At 41.5% G+C, this 21418-nt stretch overlaps 1 pseudogene; it reads right to left on the bottom strand.

Annotated features, from left to right (window-relative positions):
• Positions 1 to 9475: 9475 nt before the first annotated feature.
• On the bottom strand, positions 9476 to 21370 carry LOC131825701 (carbonyl reductase [NADPH] 1-like; annotated as a pseudogene).
• Positions 21371 to 21418: the final 48 nt, after the last annotated feature.

The following is a 21418-nucleotide window of genomic DNA, read 5'->3' as shown; positions in this document are numbered from 1 at the left end:
AAAATTTAATTTTTTCAGTGTTCCAAGATTCATTGTTTATGCACCACACCCAGTGCTCCACACAATACGTGCCCTCCATAATACCACCACCAGGCTCACCCAACCCCCTCACCCCCTCACCTCCCAGAATGCACCTGATCTTGACTGACCTTGGATGCTAAGCATAGTTGGGCCTGGTTAGTATTAGATGGGAGACCACTCGATCCCATCTTATTTCCTTTATTCCCACCCTAACCCCCATGATCCCCTGTACTGCCTCTCAAATTCCTCATATCAGAGAGATCAAATGATAATTGTCTTTCTTTCTCCGATTGGCTTATTTCATTTAGCATGATACCCTCTAGCTCCATCCACGTTGTTGCAAATGGCAATATTTTGTTTCTATTGATGACTTCATAGTATTCCTTTGTGTATATATACCACATCTTCTTTATTCATTCATCTATTGATGGACATCTAGGTTCTTTCCATAGTTTGGCTATTGTGGACATTGCTGCTATAAACACTTGGGTGCATGTGCCCCTTCAGATCACTACATTTGTATCATTAGGGTAAATACCCTGTAGGGCAATTGCGGAGTTGTAGGGTAACTCTATTTTAAACTTTTTGAGGAACCTCAATACTGTTTTCCAGAGTGGTTGCACCAGCTTGCATTCCCACCAACAGTGTAGGAGGGTTCCCCTTTCTCCACATCCTCGCCATTGTCTGTCATTTCCTGACTTCTTAATTTTAGCCATTCTGACTGGTGTGAGGTGATATCTCATTGTGGTTTTGATTTGTATTTCCCTGATGCTGAGTGATATGGAGCACTTTTTCATGTCTGTTGGCCATCTGGATGTCTTTTTAGCAGAACTATTTGTTCATGTCTTCTGCCCATTTTCTGATTGGATTGTTTGTTCTTTGGGTGTTGAGTTTGCTAAGCTCTTTATAGATTTTGGATACTAGCCCTTTATTTGAAATGTTGTTTGCAAATATCTCCTCCCATTCTGTCAGTTGTCTTTGGTTTTGTTAACTGTTTCCTTTGCTGTGCAAAAGATTTTGATCTTGATGAAATCCCAATAGTTCATTTTTGCCCTTGCTTCCCTTGCCTTTGGCGATGTTCCTAGAGGAATTTGCTGTGGCTGAGGTCGAAGAGGTTGCTGCCTGTGTTCTCCTCAAGGATTTTGATGGATTCCTTTCTCACATTGAGGTTCTTCATCCATTTGAGCCCATTTTTGTGTGTGGTGTAAGGAAATGGTCCAGCTTCATTCTTCTGCATTCTTCCTGACCTTTGTGTGTGGTGTAAGGAAATGGTCCAGCTTCATTCTTCATCCATTTGAGCCCATTTTGTGTGTGGTGTAAGGAAATGGTCCGGTTTCATTCTTCTGCATTCTTCCAATTTTCTCAACACCATTTGTTGAAGAGGCTGTCTTTTTTCTGTTGGACATTCTTTCCTGCTTTTTTTTTTTTTTTTTTTTTTAAAGATTTTATTTATTTATTTGACAGAGAGAGATCACAAGTAGGCAGAGAGGCAGGCAGAGAGAGAGAGGAGGAAGCAGGCTCCCTGCTGAGCAGAGAGCCCGACGCGGGACTCGATCCCAGGACCCCGAGATCATGACCCGAGCTGAAGGCAGCGGCTTAACCCACTGAGCCACCCAGGTGCCCCATCTTTCCTGCTTTTTTGAAGATTAATAAACCATAGAGTTGAGGGTCCATTTCTGGGCTCTCTATTCTGTTCCATTGATCTTTGTGTCAGTTTTTGTGCCAGTACCATACTCTCTTGATGATTACAGCTTTGTAATAGAGCTTGAAGTCTGGAATTGTGATGTTGCCAACTTTGGTTTTCTTTTTCAACATTCCTCTGGCTATTTGGGGTCTTTTCTGGTTCCATATAAATTTATAAATTTGTTCCATTTCTTTGAAAAAAATTGATGGTATTTCGATAGGGATTGCATTAAATGTGTGTACTGCTTTAGATAGCATAGACATTTTCACAATATTTTTACTTCCAATCTATGAGCATGGAACATTTTTCCATTTCTTTATATCTTCCTCAATATCTTTTATGAGTATCCTGTAGTTTTCAGAGTATAGATTTTCCTCTTTGGTTAGGTTTATTCCTAGGTGTCTTATGGGTGCAATTGTAAATGGGATCGACTCCCTAATTTCTCTGTCTTCTGTTTTGTTGTTGGTGTATAGAAATACAACTGATTTCTGTGCATTGATTTTATATCCTGACACTTTACTGAATTCCTGTATGAGTTCTAGCAGTTTTGAAGTGGAGTTTTTTGGGTTTTCCACAAAAAGTATCATATCATTGGCAAAGAGTGAGAGTCTGACTTCTTCTTTGCCAATTCAGATGACTTTTATTTCTTTTTGTTGTTGTCTGATTGCTGAGGCTAGGACTTCTAGTTCTATGTTGAATAGCAGTGGTGATAGTGGACATCCTTGCCATATTCCTGACCTTAGGGGAAAGCTCCCAATTTTTCCCCACTAAGAGTGATACTCACTGTGGGTTTTTCATAGATGGCTTGATGACACTGAGGTAAGTACCCTCTATGCCTACACTGTGAAGAGTTTTGATCAAGAAGGGATGCTGTACTTTGTCAAATACTTTTAAGCATCTATTGAGAGTATCATATGTTCTTGTTCTTTCTTTTATTAATGTATTGTATCACTTAGATTGATTTGTGGATGTTGAACCAAACTTGCAGCCCAGGAAGAAATTCCACTTGGTCATGATGAATAATCCTTTTAAGGTACTGTTGGATCCTATTGACTAGTATTTTGGTGAGAATTTTTGCATCCATATTCATGAAGGATATTGGTCTGTAATTCTCCTTTTTATTTTTTATTTTTATTTTTTTTTTTTTTTAAAGATTTTATTTATTTATTTGACAGAGAAATCACAAGTAGATGGAGAGGCAGACAGAGAGAGAGAGAGAGAGGGAAGCAGGCTCCCTGCTGAGCAGAGAGCCCGATGCGGGACTCGATCCCAGGACTCTGAGATCATGACCTGAGCCGAAGGCAGCGGCTTAACCCACTGAGCCACCCAGGCGCCCCTGTAATTCTCCTTTTTAATGGGGTCTTTGTTTTGGGATCAAAATGCTAGCCTCATCAAATGAGTTTGCAAGTTTTCCTTCCATTTCTATTTTTTGAAACAGTTTCAGGAGAATAGGTATTGATTCTTATTTAAATGTTCAGTAGAATTCCCTGGGAAGCTGTCTGGATCTGGGCTCTTGGTTTTTGGGAGAGTTTTGATGACTGCTTCAACCTCCCCACTGTTTATGGGTCTATTAAGGTTTTCTATTTCTTCCTGGTTCATTTTGGTAGCTTCTATGTCTCTAGGAATGCATCCATTTCTTCCAGATTGTCACATTTGCTGGGGTATAGTTCCTCATAATATGTTCCTATAATTATTTATATTTCTTTGGTGTTGATTGTGATCTCTCCTCTTTCATATACAATTTTAATTAATTTGGGTCCTTTCTCTTTTCTTTTTGATAAGTCTGGCCAGGGGTTTATCAATCTTATTAATTCTTTCAAAGAACCAGCTCCTAGTTTTATTGGTTTGTTTTACTGTTCTTTTGGTTTCTATTTCATTGATTTCTGCTCTGATCTTTATAATTTCTCTTCTCCTGCTGGGTTTAGGTTTTCTTTGCTGTTCTTTCAGCAACTACTTTAGGTGTAGGGTTAGGTTGTATATGTGAAATCTTTCTTATTTCTTATTCTCTGAGAATAAGAGTAAATCTTGTATAGTGATATACTTCCCTTATAAGAATGCCTTTGCTGCATCCCAGATATTTCGAACAGTTATGTGTTCATTTTCATTTGTTTCTGTGAATTTTTAAAATTCTTCTTTAATTTCCTGGTTGATCCCTTCATTCTTTAGTAGGATGCTCTTTAGCCTCCAGGCATTTGAGTTCTTTCCAACTTTCCTCTTATGGTTCACTTTTAGTTTCAGAGCATTGTGGTCTGAAAATATACAGAATGATCCCAATCTTTTGGTACTGGTTGAGACCTGATTTGTGACCCAGGATGTGATCTATTCTGGAGAATGTTCCATGTGCACTAGAGAAGAATGAGTAGTCTGTTACTTTGGGATAAAATGTTCTGAATATATCTGTGATGTCCATCTGGCCCAGTGTGTCATTTAAAGCCGTTATTTCCATGTTGATCTTTTGCTTAGATAATCTATCCATTTCAGTAAGAGGGGGTGTTAAAGTCCCCTGCTATTATTTTATTATTGTTGATGTGTTTCTTTGATTTTGTTATTAATTGGTTTATATAATCGGCTGCTCCCATGTTAGGGGCATAGATATCTAAAAGTTTTAGATCTTCTTGTTGGAGAGACCCTTTAAGTAAGATATAGTGTCCTTTTTCATCTCTTATTATAGTCTTTGGCTTGAAATCTAATTTGTCTGATAAAGGGATTGCCACCCCAGCTTTCTTTTGATGTCCATTAGCATGATACATTGTTTTCCATCTCCTCACTTTCAATCTGGAGGTGCCTTTGGGTCTAAAATGAGTTTCTTGTAGACAGCATATTGATAGGTAGACTTCCTGATGTCCTGTGTCTTTTGATTGGGGCATTTAGCCCATTTACATTCAGGGTAACTATTGAAAGATATGAATTTAGTGCCACTGTATTCCCTGTAAGGTGACTGTTACTGTATATTGTCTCTGTTCTTTCTGATCTATGTTACTTTTAGGCTCTCTCTTTGCTTTAAGGACCCCTTTCAATATTTCCTGTAGGGGTGGCTTCATGGTTGGAAGTTCTTTTAATTATTGTTTGTCCTGGAAGCTTTTTATTTCTCCTTCTATTTTTAATGACAGCCTAGCTGGATATAGTATTCTTGGCTGCATATTTTTCTCATTTAGTGCTCTGAATATATCATGCCACTCTTTTCTGGCCAGCTAGATCTCTGTGGATAGGTCTGCTGCCAGTCTAGTATTTCTACCATTGTGTTACAGACCTCTTGTCCTGAGCTACTTTCAGGATTTTCTCTTTGTCTCTGAGTCTTGTAAGTTTTACTATTAGATGATGGGGTATGGACCTATTTTTATTGGTTTTGGGGGGTTATATGTGCCTTCTGGATTTTTTTTTTTAAGATTTTATTTATTTATCAGAGAGAGAGGGAGAGAGAGAGAGCACAGGCAGACAGAATGGCAGGCAGAAGCAGAGGGAGAAGCAGGCTCCCTGCCGAGCAAGGAGCCCGATGTGGGACTCGATCTTAGGACGCTAGGATCATGACCTGAGCTGAAGGCAGCTGCTTAACCAACTGAGCCACCCAGGCATCCCTGCCTTCTGGATTTTGATGCATGTTTCCTTCCTCAAATTAGGGAAGTTCTCCACTATAATTTGCTCCAGTATACCTTCTGCCCCTCTCTTTCTTTCTTCTTCTGGATCCCAATTATTCTAAGATTGTTTCATCTTATGGTATCACTTTTCTCTCAAATTCTCCCCTCGTGGTCCAGTAGTTGTTTATCTCTCTTTTCTTAGCTTCTTTATTCTCCATAATTTGGTCTTCTATTTTACTAATTCTCTCTTCTGCCTCATGTATCCTAGTGTAAGAGCCTCCATATTTGATGGCATCTCATTAATAGCTTTTTAAATTTTAGCTTGGTTAGATTTTAGTTCTTTTATTTCTCCTGAAAGGGATTCTCTATTATGTTCTATGCTTTCTTCAAGCCCAGCTAGTATCTTTGTAATTGTCATTCTGAATTCTAGTCCTGCCATCTTACTAATGTCTGTATTGATTAGGTCCCTAGCAGTTGGTACTTCCTCTTGTTCTTTTTATTTTTTTTGAGGTGAGTTTATCTGTTTAGTCATTTCATCCAGATAAGAATATATGATTGAGGGAACAAAATTCTAAAAGGGTTACAATGACCCCAGAAAAATATGCACTAACCAAATCAGAAGAGACCTGAAACTGGTGGAGATGAGAAAGGAGAGAGAAAATATATGATCAGGCTGGTGAACATAACAGAGCCACACACTTGATTTTGGGTATATTTTGGACTGTTGGAAGAAGCTTCCTCCCAAAATTTTGAAGAAAGAAATAAGGGTAAATCCGATGAAGGAATGTTATATGATTGTAAAGATGAAATTAAAAGCGATTTTAAAGGGGCGCCTGGGTGGCTCAGTGGGTTGAGCCGCTGCCTTCGGCTCAGGTCATGATCCCGACGTCCTGGGATCGAGTCCCGCATCGGGCTCCTTACTCAGCAGGGAGCCTGCTTCTCCCTCTGCCTCTGCCTGCCATTCTGTCCGCCTGTGCTCACTCTCTCTGACAAATAAATAAATAAAAAATCTAAAAAAAAAAAAAAACCTTATAAAAAAAAAGCGATTTTAAAAAAGGAATTGATAAGAAGTTGGTTAAGAAAAGAAAGAAAAAATTAAAAGAAAAAAGTAGAGAATGTGGTCAGGTGGAAGAGTAGAGTAAAGCCATAGACTAGATTTAGGGTATATTTTGGTTTGTTAGAAGAAACTTATCCCACAATTTTAAAGAAGGAAAAACTTATATGTATACAAAACATAAGGGTAATTACAATGAAGGGATAGAATATGAGTATAAAAATGAAAAGTAAAAAATATTTTTGAAAAGGTATTGATAAGAGGTTGGTTAAAATAGGAAAGAGGAAAATTAAAAAAAATAGAAAAAGAAAAAAATAAAGAAAATTAAAAAAAATTAACTTTGAAAGACTAAAATATCATGGGAAGAAAACCATGATTTCTATGTGCTGTATTCCCCTAGTGTTGGAGTTTTGTATTCTCATTGATTGGTAAACCTGGTCTTGACTGGATGGTCTTGCTGATCTTCTGGGGGAGGGGCCTGTTGCAGTGATTCTCAACTGTCTTTGCTTGAGGTGGAACTGCACCTCCCTTGCCAGGGGCCAGGCTAAATCATCTGCTTGAGTTTGCTCCCGGGAGCTTTTGTTCCCTGAAAGCTTCTCCTACAGCTTTGGAGGATGAGAATGAAAATGGTAGCCTCCCAATCTCTGTCCTGGAGGAGCTGAGAGCTTGGGCCCCCCTCCTCACTGAGCCCTCAGAGAAAAGCAGTCAAGCACTTCTGTCTTTCTGGTGTCTGGCTGCACTCCGGGCTCACCTGGCCTATGACTGAGAATTTCTATCTGTGGTGCATGGCCGCATTTGGAGTCTCTAAACCCAAAAGGTTCTTGCAGCATGCTCCTGTGCTGCTCCTCCCAGTAGAGGAAGAAGGGGGTCTCCCCAGATCTGCCACTTGTGGGATCCCTGCTTGAACAGCAGTGGTCTGATTATGCCTTGGATCACAGTTTAAGGTAACCCTGAGCTGAGAGCCCACTCCTTGGCTCTATCTCTACAGCTGGCTTCCCTGCTCCAATACCTGCCACAATTTGCCACACTCAAGCACTCCCAGTCGTTCTGTGACCCTGAGGGTCCTGGGACCACATTGCCCCAGCAAGTGTTCCACCCTCCTCTTAGCCACTGGAGCAATGTCCCTCATTAGAGACTTCTAAAGTTTTGATTTTGTGCTCCGCTATTCTATCACTTGCTAGGAGCTGTCTGATGAAGGCACCCTTCTCCCCTGCAGTCTATCTTCCCCTATATCACCTCAGATTCATGTCTCCACACATCCTAACTTTTAGAAAGTGGTTGCTTTTCTGTTCATAGAAAGGTGGCTCTTCTTTTCTTTGATTCTCTGTTGAGTTTATAGGTGTTCAGAATGGTTTGATAACTAGCTGAATTCCTGACACCAGATGAAATTTAAGTCTCCTACTCCTCTGCCATCTTGCTCCTCCCCACTATTTTATGTTATTTTTTAAAAGATTATTTATTTATTTATTTGACAGAGAGAGAGAGAGGAAGATCACAAGTATGTAGAGACCAAAAATAGGCAGAGAGAGAGGGGGAAGCAGGCTTCCTGCTGAGCAGAGAGCCCAATGTGGTGATCAATCCCAGGACCCTGAGATCATGACCTGAGCCGAAGGCAGAGGCTTAACCCATTGAGCCACCCAGGTGCCCTTATTTTATATTATTTTTAAAAAAGATTTTATTTTTAAGTAATCTCTGCACCCAACTTGGGCTCATAGTTACAACCCTGAGATGAAGAGTCCCAAGGTAAACCATTTGAGCCAGCTGGGTGCCCCAAAGGAATCCTCACTTTCAAAATAAAAAAACTAACCCCTGCTTGCATGGGCCCTCAGTTTTCAATTCCATCACCTTGTAAAAGCCCTTGTAAAGAGTGAAAAATAATCATGAGAGGAGAGGAGTCTGTAGCACATGAATGCTTCTGTGAGGAGAGGGAGGTGGTGAGCATTCAATGAGCCCACAGGGAGCCAGGCTTGGTGCAGGGCAGTAAGAACTTCTCAGAGCCATGGATGTGTTAGACCCCCCTACAGGGACTCTTTTGGTGGACACTTTGCACAGCCATTGTTTTCAGCCTGTCCATCTGTATCAGTTCACTTACTCCTCACAGCAGTGCTGTGAGGTGTCCCCCATTGTACACTTGAGGAGATTGACATACAGCAACATGTGGCATTTTGCTCAAGGTCACCCAGTAAGGTGGCAGAGACAAGACCTTTTAGTTTCCAGATGTTTGTGTCCATAGCTTTCCAAGAGAACAGTGGAAAGAATAGTATTTTGGACACTCATGGATTCAGAAAAGGAGCTTCAACAATGATGAATATTTTCTTCTCTTTATGTGTTCACCTTCTGTTGATATTTTGCTGATCCAAGTTAATGTTACAAACTTGGTGACCCTTTATCCCTACTTCAAGAACACATTCACCTTGAGGAGATTTGATAATCATTCTTTAATATCCCTTGGTACCAATCCACGTTCATCCCCCTTGTCTCAGCTTGTCTTATGGATATATCTTGGGCACCCAGTTCCATTTCACACCTTGCAATTTCTTTTCCCTCAGTGAGTTTGATTTTTAAGGATATATTAAGGATACTTAAGGATATCAATGAGAAGGATAGACAGAAGATATCTATTCTTCATGGGGTTGCCATGTCATAGTAGAGGCTGATAAAGTATGCTGGCCAGGGAAACCTAGCCCCATTCATATGTTGATATATCATCTGTGTTGACTTTCAAGCTACAACAGCAGATTTGAGTAGGTCTGCAGAGACCATTGGCCTGCAATGGCAAAAATACTTACTATCTGGATCTTTCACTAATGTTTACCAAGCTCTGAGTTAAATTGTCCTTTCTTGACCCACCTCAGGGTCTGTTCCTTGAACTTAGTGTACTAAATTGTGATTTTTGGGATGGTTGCCATGTAAACACTCTGCAGACATGGACATTTACTTAGAATTGTTTATTTGTGATGTCCATTAATTATTGTCATCAATTCTACTTTTTTCCCTCTCATAGCACGGAAGAAATCACAAGAAACTTCACAGAATTAGTAGCCAATTCAATGTGAATACTCGGTAGGGATAGTGATTCTTTTTTTGTTTCTGTTTTTTTGATAAGGATATTTTTGACAGTGTAACAGTTGTTTTGGTCAGTCATGGTGGGATTTGAGATGGGAGCCATGAAGGTAACTGATAGAGGGGTCCCCATTGTTCAACTTTCTTCTCTATAACAAATGCCCCATGAGGCCCCTCAGCATCTGAGGGCAGAAGGGCCAAGTAGACAGGGGTCTCTGCTCCTTCTTCTGGGCTTTTAGTGGCTTTAGGTCCTGCCATGTCTGTTCTCACCCACCTAGGGCAGCAGGCGTTCAGGAGGATCTTGTCCCCTTTCCTCTGCTCGCTCAGTTTCCTGGCATGGATTCTGGAGAGGACCGTGACATGATTTTTGTCACTCCATAGGCAGTATCAGGCCAGCCCTCCTTCCTGTGCACGCCTTTCTTCGTGTCTTCCACGAACTTGTTCATGAGCCCTACCAGTTCCTCCTCTGTGATGGTCTCAATTATAAACTTCTGCTGCAAGTCTGGGTTGCACTTTTTAAGGGCTATGAGGGTTATTATCCTAGACACATTCACCACTCTGTCTAAAATAGAACACAAAGAGTCACAAAGAATGGCATGTATGAGGATGATGAAATCCAAAATTGTTAGTATTTTGTCCATTTGGGAGACAATTATCAGTTTGCTATCACTATTAATGATGACTGGCTCTGTAACTGAAGGACATGATTCAGTTGTTTTTTTTTTTTAAGATTATTTATTTATTTATTTATTTGACAGAGAGAGAGAGATCACAAGTAGGCAGAGAGGCAGGCAGAGAGAGAGGAGGAAGCAGGCTCCCCGCCGAGCAGAGAGCCCGACGTGGGACTCGATCCCAGAACCCTAAGACCATGACCTGAGCCGAAGGCAGCGGCTCAACCCACTGAGCCACCCAGGCGCCCCCATGATTCAGTTTTGAGCTTTGTTTTACCCATAATGTCTCCGACGATGTCAGAGAAATGATCTAATGGGACTGAGCAGTGCCCAGATGTTCCATAGAGAAAAGAATGTGCCTTATAGAGGAACATGCTAAGCAGAGTGATAGGAGGCACTCTGTAGTCATGAGTAGAAAGCAACTTTTCCTCATTGGTCCTCTTTGGGACCATCTGACGATCTTATGGTTACTTGGGCAGTGCTCTATGAATCAGTGTCTACTGAACAACAAAGAGCTGATCACTTAACTGAGGGCGCCTTGAAGGTGTACATACTGCATTAGGCTTGGTATGCTCTGGGTAGGTAAAAATGAGTCACCTCAGTGGGCTGAACTGCATACAGGTTTTCTCCCTGGGGTTTTTATTGGCTCAAAAGGAGTAACTAATGTCCTGGCAATATGGTCATAGAACGGAGCCATGGAAAACAAATCTGTTAAATGAATACTATCAAAGAAATGATGTTGGTGCTACAACATGCATGAACCCTGACAGCGATATTCAAAATTAAAAAGCCAGTCACAAAAGACCACTCATTATGTGATTCTCTGTCCGGAAAAGGAAACGTAGGGAGAGAGTATAGATTGATGGTTGCTTGGGGTAGGGGGAATGAGAGTATAGATTGATGGTTGCTTGGGGTAGGGGGAAGCTATCAGAGGGCTGATAGCTGAGGGCCCAGGATCTCCCTGGACTGATGACACTGAGCTGGATACCTGTAATGGGTGAAGTGTAGGATATGTGAATTGTATCTCAACAAAGCTGTTAAAAGTGTAAAGCGTTGACATAGCTCTCACTTTAAAAAAAAAATATACTCTTTTTTTGGCACCTGAGTGGCTCAGTTAAAGCCTCTGCCTTCAGCTCAGGTCATGATCCCAGGGTCCTGGGATTGAGCCCCGTGTCGGGCTCTCTGCTGAGCAGGGAGCCTGCTTCCTCCTCTCTCTCTCTGCCTGACTCTCTGCCTACTTGTAATCTGTTTGTCAAATAAATAAAATCTTTAAAAAAATATATACTCTTTTAAAAAAATATAGTTAGTATTTATAGAAATGAACTTATATTGACATGTATGAGTAGTTGTTTACAGTCTTTATATTTAAATGGATATATATTTTTAATATATTTTTCAAAATAAATCTATAGTATAATTTAAAGGGAATACAAGGACAACAGTTTATCACTTTAGAGAATAATTAGTGAATTTAGGGGAAAGGGAAGGAAAATCCATGGAATGTGAGATGGGATATATATGGCCTAGATATTGATTGTCTGGTTACGATCAATAGTGGGCACCTTGTTGTATTTTCTTTTTTTGCGGATCAATTATTTTAGTAAAGCTTTCTTTTTTGAAGAAAGAATTTAAAAAGAAGAAAAATCAACATCTGCTATCCTGCATAGTCCTTAGGCTCACAATTCTCTTTCATTTTGTCCTTCCATGCCAAAAAGCAGAGCAAACACAGGGCTCTGAAGTGTGTTCTGCACTGACAGAGAGCTGGTAAAGTCATTCAAGATTGTCCTTCATGTCTTAGGTTGGGAAGTATGAGAGAGAAGGGACAGTATTTATTTGCTTTCGGTTATCCTAGCTAGGATTTCTCCCAGATAGTATCCCAAAGAGGGTTAATTCCTGGTAACATGGCTGCAGTGGCTGGCATCCTCCCAAATAATGGAAGAACTCCTCCAAAGGCAAGAAAACCCTGCTTCCACACTGAGAATGTCGCTTGCATTTCCATGTCCATGAAGTCCAGTTTCCCTGAGGTAAGAAGAGTTGTTTGATTAGAGCCTGCCTTAGCAAATGCAGAAGAACACTACCTCCTCATTCTCGTCCAAGGCTAACACACAGCAAGCACCAACACTGCTCGGTAGGTGAGAAGAATTTCTCAGCCAGAAGTCATTTTTGCTTTCTAAGGGAATACCTGTAGGATGTGTGGTGGCACAATGAACTCCATCCCACTCAAGTGTTGTGGTGAGTAAAGGAGTCAGGTGACATCTGAGAGCTGCCCTTTGAGATGCCAGTGAAGCCAGTGAATGTTAGAAGAAGCAGTAGAACTCTCCAGGACAGAAGAGGAATTGGGGGCAGAACCGAGGGTCAACTGTACCCGCATGTTTTTAATTCAAGCCAGAATATTAATCTTCCTAAAAGTGTCAGCTTCCCTCTTAATGAGCGTAGTAAAAGGGCTGTGCTTCCCCCTATCACGTTCTCATGGGGTGAAGTATTATAGTAGTTGACAACCAAGGAATTATGGCAGTTTGTTTTGTGCAGAGCATTGAACCAGGGGAAGGGGAGTTGGTGGGCCTGGACTTTGGCAGATCTGACAGAGATGCCTACAAGTGACGCTCAGGCTTGGGCTTTGCTTCTGAAGATCTTTTGGGAGCAAGTGAGCCCTCAGAGAGTACAGAGAATGCTCAGAGAGGAAAAGACTGAAGAAGCAGGGTGTCTTAGGAAGGTTGAAATAATCCAAAAACGACAGCTGAGTGTGTGGTGGGGTTTGTGACCAGGTTGTGTGTGGGAAATGATAAGTGTTTTGGAAATGTAGATGTTTAGATGGCGGTGCAGGATGGGTGCTGGAAGGGTGGGATTTGGGGAGGGGCAGGGGGCATCCTGAGGAGAAGGAGAGGCAGGAAGGGAACTATGTGTGTCTGGAACTCTGGGATTGTTTTAGGTAGGTGACAGATATTAGCGGGACCTGAGAGGTTCGGAGAGTGTGGAGTCCACTAGTCTGGATAAAATCCCTAGGAGAGACGGAGAGGGAGAAGAAAGTGTTCAGAAAGGAATCCTCGGGGATCTTCTCTTGTGAGTGACACCGAGGCAGTAAAAGGTCTCTCTGAGGAGTTTTGAACGATGACTGGAAGGATAAGACAGAGCCAGCTGTGAAGGACCAATGAGACAGAGGACACTGCTGACTGTAAGAGTCCTGAGGCAGAGGTACACTGTCCAGGTTGAGACTTGGTAATCAGATTCAGGGTGTGGCTGAGCAGGGAGAGGAGCCAGCATCTGTAGATGAGGCCAGAGAGGCAGGGGCCAGATCACTCCCGAAACACCATAGCTTGGGGCCCTCATCAGGCTCACCTTGGGGTTTCATTAGAGGCAGGAGTTCTCTGCACACATCTTGGGTACCAAAGAAGTTTGTTTTCATGGTCACTTCTGCTTGAATATGAAAGGGTGTGGTGTCACCAGCTGTTAGGGGAAGAGGAGAACAGATTAATAAATAATAGCCATCTGAGAACATTCCATGAGTGACAGTAACATTTGTTTTTTGTACATGCAATCTGGTGAATTCTCATTGATGTCTGCGTTACTGAACTCTATTTTCCCACTGTGTCGTATCTGCTGTGTTAATGCTTTGTAGCTTGGTAAGTTGGCATCATTCCAGGAGGCTAAGGGAAGTGTGCCCAGTGGGATTTCTGTGTATGTCTCTTTGTAATTTGTGTTTATTACAAAATAGGTTGAACATGCACTGAATGGCTGTGGTCCAAACCGAATGAAGCTTGCAAAAATCTCTGTCAGGTCCCTGAGATTAATCCATGGCAATGCCATGGTTCTTTGGCTTTAAAGACTTGCAATCCCCAGAGGCTTCTTCTCTCCCTGTGCCTCCAGTCTCGATTTTTCCCCCAGGGAGGTCCTTCTGGATCCTACTGGAGCTTTAAGCCCTCCAGTAGCATTCAGAGATCATATCCAGTCCCGTAAGAGAGGTTTTCAGCCCTAAGTGCTCCTGTGTTCTTACCCTTGAATGTGATGCCTGCATTGTTGACCAGCACATCTAGGCCCCTGTACTTCTTGAATTTTAGTCCAACTCTAACCATTGCATCATGATGTGATGCAGGGCATTGATACTCTGCAGGTCATTGATGTCCAGAAGGTGGAAGCGGGGATTCAGGCCCTTCGTCTGGAGCTGTTCACTGCTGCCTGGCCCTGTCCCTCATCCCATGCCATGAGCACCACAGAACTGCTGGCACAAGTCCTGCACAATGGTAAAACCAATGCCCTTGTTGGCCCCTGTCACTAGTGCCACTCACAGGGACAATGATGTGGCTGCATGGAGAGCAAGCAGTGCCCTGTGTGGTGAGCCAATTTGCTGTGGGTCTATCACTGTCAGAGATGCCAGTAGAAGTGTATTCTAGGTTGTAGCACTGCAGGTCCAAGGCCCCGCCTCTGTCCCCCCATTGAAGAAGGGGCCAAATATTTTAGAAGTTTTCCTAATAACACTATACTAGGTTTGTCCCTTCAGCAGCTGCACTCTCAGCCCAACCCAGAGTCCACCCTCTTAGGTTCCCTCCTTTGAGGTAAACAATCATTGGGGTTGGACTAAAATTCCCACCAAAGAAAAGTGGTTGGTGATGGTCATAAGGGACTGGAGATTCACAGTGGCTGACCAAAAATAATTTTGGGAAAACCTGAAAAGGAATAAAAGGAGTAGATAGATTTTCTTGGGAATGAGTCCATCCTCTGCAGAATTGGAATGGTTGGGTTCTTCCAAAATGCAGTGAAATATCTGGCATAGGGAAAGTGCTTCTGAAGCTACAGTTCTCCTTCCTGTCTTAGGAGAGACTCAAGAGGGAGAAATAGAGAATTTGATACTGTTCTGAGACTTGGTTGTGGGCAGGGGATGTTTATGAAGCCACCATGGACCAAAGTATGATTGGAATGATGAATTTAATGGTTACATAATCCCTTCTGGCTTAAGTGCCTACTTTTTGGTTGAGCTTAAGTCACAGTTAAAATTATTTTATATAATTAGGTGTTTTAAAATATCAAGGAAAAAAAGACCTATGTGACCTTAGAGTATTTTTGCAAATTTGCAGTGGAGATCCTATGTCTTCTTGTAGACGTTCATATTCTTCCTTTGTCAGGTTAGAAATGCAAATAAGGGGATGCAAAGAAGGCAGAGGAGTAGGAACTCCATTTCATGCGGTACCCTGAATTGAACAGGATACGTGCCAGACCATTCTGAACACCTATGAAATCAGCCCGTGATGTAAGAAGGTATATCTGGATCTCTACAAACAGAATATCTCAGGCAGTTGGTCTAGAGGTATGATGCAGGGAGCAGTGATTCTGCTGGCAGATATGGGAAGATAAACAGAAGGGGGTGGGAGCTCCTGGGATTCTGTGCTGCTGGAGCTCAAAGGTCTCCCATGCTGGGGACAGACTTGCAGACTGGTAGCGGCAGGGAAAGTACTTTAGGACACACCCCCCCCCCATCCCCCAAACTGAAACCTGGAGTTTCCAGGAAACTGTGAACTGAGGATAGCTGGTGGTTTTAGAAGCACAAAGGGGAGTGATGTGCCTGGACCTGGAAGCAAGGACTGGAATTGCTGCTGTGGGGGTGCACAACCCAGGTCCCTGTGGTTTTTGGCAGTGAAGACAGAAATGGAGACAGTGTGGCCTGGAGAGCTCTCTGTAGAACATACTTTTTTTTTTTTTTTTAATTTTATTTATTTATTTGACAGAGATCACAAGTAGGCAGAGAGGCAGGCAGAGAGAGAGAAGGGGGAAGCAGGCTCCCCACTGAGTAGATATCCTGATGTGGGGCTCGAGACCAGGGCCCTCAGATCATTACTCGAGCCAAAAGCAGAGGCTTAACCCACTGAGCCACCCACATGCCCCTAGAACAGACTTTTGAGACAGAGATTTGGATATGGTCATTTCTGCTCTCTCAGAAGAGATGTGGAAAGCCTCCAGCGAAAGTCACCAGAGAACAAAAGTCCCCAAAACCTGATTTTCACTGATCCTATCCCTCCCACAGGGCACAGGGCAACTATGCCCAAACAGTGTTGCCTGAATAGGAGCATGGCATGCCCCTCCCCCAAAGGACAGGCTGGAAGAACAAGAAGCCTGCAACCCTAAGTACCCTGTAAAACAGGTGCATCTTGCTTGGGTTGTGGTCAATAATTTGGACTCTGTACATTCCCTCAACAACCCCTCAACAAACTGGCTAAGAGGAGGAACTCCAAACATAGGAAACACTCAGAGACTGTGATCTCTGCCATAAGACTATTGGATATGGACATAAGCAAGATGTTGGAAATAGACTTCAGTGTAACAGTTATGCAGACAATAGCTAGGATGGAGAAAACCATTAATGACAACATAGATTCTCTAAGGGTAGAAATGAGAGTTGGTTTGGCAGAACTTAAAAAGGCTATCAGTGAGATCCAATCTAATCTAGATACTTTGACAGCAAGGGTAAACGAGACAGAAGAATGAATTAGTGATCTAGAAGACAAACTGACATTAAAGAAGGAACAGGAGAAGGCCTGGAACAAACAGCTTAAAATCTATGAAAGCAGAATTAGAGAAATAAATGATGCCATGAAATATTCCAAAATCAGAATTATTGGGATCCCTAGGAGGGTGGAGAGAGAGAGAGGACTAGAAGAAATATTGGAGCAAATTGTAGCCGAGAACTTCCCTAATCTGGGGAATGAAACAAGCATTCGTGTTCTAGAGGCAGAGAGAACACTTCCCAAGATCAAGGATAATAAATGAATGCCCAGGCATGTAGCAGTAAAACACTAATCTTAGAACCAAGGATATCATCTTAAGGACAGGTCAGGGGAAGAGATTACATGCAAAAGGAGGAACATCAGAATAATGTGAAAACTGTCCACAGAGACCTGGCAAGCCGGAAAGGGCTGGCAAGACATATTTAGGGTACTAAATAAGAAGAACATGCAGACAAGAATTCTTTATCTGGCAAAGATATTATTCAGAATGGATGGAGAGATAAAGGGCTTCCAGGACCAGCAGATACTGAAAGAGTATGTGCCCACTAGGCTGGTCCTGTAAGAAATATTAATGGGGGGCAGTTCTTTAAAAGGAGAAAGGCCCCAAGAGTGATATAGAACAGAAAAATATAGAGATAATCTATAGAAACAAGGACTTCACAGGCAACATGATGATAATAAAATTGTACCTTTCAATAATCACTCTCAATGTGAACAGCCTAAATGTTCCCATAAAAGAGCACAGGTTTGCAGACTGGATAAAAAGACAGGACCCATCCATATGCTGTTTACAAGAGATTCATTTTGAACCTAAACATACATCCAGACTGAAACTTAAGGTATGGACAACCATCTTTCATGCCAATGGACTGCAAAAGAAAGCTGGGGTAGCAATTCTCATATAAGACAAATTAGATTTTAAGCTAAAGACTGTAGTCAGAGATACAGAAGGACACTATATCATTCTTAAAGGATCTATCCAATAAGAATATCTAACAATTGTAAATATCTATGCCTCCAACATGACAGTAGCCAACTACATAAGCCAACTGTAAACCAAAATAGAGGCATATTGATAATAATACATTAATAGCAGGAGATGTTAACACTCCACTCTCAGCAATAGACAGATCACCCAAGCAGAAAATCAACAAAGAAACAAGAGCATTGAATGACACACTGGATCCGATGGACCCTATAGATATATACAGAACATTCCACCCTAAAACAACAGAGTACTAATTCTTTTTGAGCACACATAGAACTTTCTCCAGAATAGACCACATACATACTGGTTACAAATCAGGGTTCAACTGATACCAAAAGATTGAGATTATTCCCTGCATATTCCCAGACCACAGTGCTTTGAAACTGGCAAGTTTCAACCACAAGAAAAAGTTTGGAAGAACTGTTTGTTTAGAAGAACACTTGGAAGCTAAATATCATCCTGCTCAAGAATGGTTGGGTCAACTGGGAAATCAAATTAAAACAATTTATGTAAACGAATGAGAATGGTAACAGTCAGTCCAAAACCTATGGGATATGGCAAAGGCAGTCCTAAGGGGGAAATACATAGCCATCCAAGCCTCACTCAAAAAAAAATCCTGGATACACAAACTAAGATAAACTCAAAATGGATAAAAGACCTCAACGTGAGACAGGAATCCATCAGAATCCTAGGGGAGAACAAGGCAGTAACCTCTTTGATATCAGCCACAGCAACTTCTTTCAAGATATGTCTCCAAAGGTAAAGGAAACAAAAGCAAAGATGAACTTTTGGGACTTCATCAAGATCAAAAGCTTCTGCACAGCAAAGGAAACAGTCTAGATAGTTGCAAATGACAGTACAAACAAAAGGTTGATATCCAGGATCTATAAAGAACTCCTCAAACTCAACACACACAAAACAGACAGGCAATCATATCAAAAGATGGGCAGAAGATATGAACAGACACTTCTCCAATGAAGACATACAAATGGCTATCAGACACATGAAAAAATGTTCATCATCACTAGCCCTCAGGGAGATTCAAATTAAAACTGCATTGAGATACTACCTTATACCAGTTAGAATGGCCAAAATTAGCAAGACAGGAAACAACATGTGTTGGAGGGGATGTGGAGAAAGGGGAACCCTCATACACTGTTGGTGGGAATGCCAGTTGGTGCAGCCACTTTGGAGAACAGTGTGGAGATTCCTCAAGAAATTAAAAATAGAACTTCCCTATGACCCTGCCATTGCACTCCTGAGTATTTACCCCAAAGATACAGATGTAGTGAATAGAAGGGCCATCTGTACCCCAATGTTTATAGCAGCAATGACCATGGTTGCCAAACTGTGGAAAGAACCAAGATGCCATTCAACGGATGAATGGATAAGGAAGATGTGGTCCATATACACGATGGAGTATTATGTCTCCATCAAAAAGGACTAATACCCTACTTTTATAGCAACATGGACGGGACTGGAAGAGATTATGCTGAGTGAAATAAGTCAAGCAGAGAGAGTCAATTATCATATGGTTTCACTTATTTGTGGAGCATAACAAAAAGCATGGAGGACATGGGAGTTAGAGAGAAGGGGGCTGGGGTAAATTGGAAGGGGAGGTGAATCATGAGAGACTATGGACTCTGAAAAACAATCTGAGGGGTTTGAAGTGGTGGGGGGGTGGAAGGTCGGGGTACCAGGTGGTGGGTATTATAGAGGGCATGGATTGCATGGAGCACTGGGTGTGGTGAAAAAATAATGATACTGTTATGCTGAAAATAAATAAATGAAAAAAAAAAAAAGAAAGGATGAATACCCAACTTTTGTAGCAACATGGACAGGATTGGAAGAGATTATGCTGAGTGAAATAAGTCAAGCAGAGAGAGTCAATTATCATATGGTTTCACTTATTTGTGGAGCATAACAAATAACATGGAGGACAAGGGGAGTTAGAGAGGAGAAGGGAGTTGGGGGAAATTGGAAGGGGAGGTGAACCATGAGACTATGGACTCTGAAAAACAAACTGAGGGTTTTGAAGGGGCGGGGGGTGGGAGGTTGGGGGAACCAGGTGGTGGGTATTAGAGAGGGCAGGGATTGCATGGAGCACTGGGTGTGGTGCAAAAACAATGAATACTGTATGCTGAAAAGAAATAAAAAATTTAAAAAAAATTATAAATAAAAAAATAATAAAAAAATTTTAAAAAGAAAGAAAAGAAAAATCCTGGATACACAAACTGTGTTTACACCTTAAATAACTGGAGAATCATCAACAAATTAGTCTAAGCCATGCAGGAGAAGGGGAATAATTAAAATTAGAGCAGAGATCAATGAATTAGAAAGCAGAAATACAGTAGGATACATCAACAAAACTAGAAACTGGTTATTTGAAAGAATTAGTAAGATTGATAAACCACTGGCAGACCTATCCAAAAGAAAAGAGAAAGGTCCTAAATTAATAAAATTATGAATGAAAGAGGAGAGACCATGACCAACACCAAGGAAATAGAAATAATCATCAGAAATTATTATAAACAGCTATATGCCAATAAGTTAAGCAACCTAGAAGAAATGGATGCCTTCCTGGAAACCTATAAACTTCCAAGACTGAAACAAGAAGAATTTGGTAACCTGAGTCGACAAATAACCAGTAATCAGATTGAAGCAGTGATCAAAAACCTTCCAAAAGACAAGAGTCCAGGACCTGATGGATTCCTGGGGAATTCTACCAATTCAGAAAAGAAATAATACCTATTCTCCTGAAGCTGTTTCAAAAAATAGAAGCAGAAGGAAACTTCCAGACTCTTTCTCAGGCTACCATCACCTTGGTCCCCAAACCAGGCAAAGACCCCATCAAAAAGGAGAATTTGAGACCAATATCCCTGATAAATATGGATGCCAAGATTCTCAACAAGATAGTAGCTAATAGGATCCAACAGTACATTAAAAGGATGATCCATCATGACCAGGTGGGATTTACCCGAGTTGCAAGGGTGGTTCAACACTTGTTCTATCACAACCAATGTGGTAGAACACATTAACAGGAGAAGAGAGAAGAACCACATGGTCCTCTCAATTGATGCAGAAAAGGCATTTGACAAAATACTGCATCCTTTCCTGATTAAAACTCTTCAGAGTGTAGGGATAGAGGGAACATTCCTCAATTTCATAAAGTCTATCTATGAAAAGCCCACAGCAAATACCATTCTCAGTAGGGAAAAGCTGAGAGCCTTTCCCTTAACATAAGGAACATGACAAGGATGCCCACTCTGGCCACTACTGTTCATCATAGTACTTGAAGTCCTAGCAACAGCTATGAGATAACAAAAACAGAATGCATTCAAATTGGCAAAGAAGTCAAACACTGTCTCTTCGCAGATGACATGATACTTTTATGTGGAGAACCCAAAAGACCCCATCCCCAGATTATTGGAACTCATATATTCAGTAATGCGGCAGGATACAAAATTAATACATAGAAATCAGTTGTTTTCTTATACACTTAAGTGGAAAATAATAGGGAGGTCATTATCAGCCCATCTGAAGGGAAAAACTTAAAATAAGGACCCTACCCTTGCTTTTAGGGGGTCTCCCACCTTTCATTTGGGTGAGGCTGAAAATCCTTTGTGAAGAGAGAAAAATAGTTAGTAGAGTAGAGGTCCCTTTCCAACAAGCATGTTCTTGTGAAGGGAGGCATGTGGTGGAGGTTCAGTGAGGCCCACAGGCAGCCAGGCTTGGACAGGGCAGTAAGAATCTTCTTGTCACACTGGTGTCTTGGGCCTCACTCACTGTCCATACACAAACCATACTCAATTTTCTCCATTGTCTCAGAGCACCCTATGGATGTATCTAAGTTCCTTCTGTCATTTCA

This window comes from Mustela lutreola, chromosome 2, assembly GCF_030435805.1.
Source record: "Mustela lutreola isolate mMusLut2 chromosome 2, mMusLut2.pri, whole genome shotgun sequence".
NCBI lineage: Eukaryota > Metazoa > Chordata > Mammalia > Carnivora > Mustelidae > Mustela > Mustela lutreola.
The sequence above is the reverse complement of the archived record's forward strand: the minus strand, read 5'-3'. Positions and strand labels throughout refer to the sequence as shown.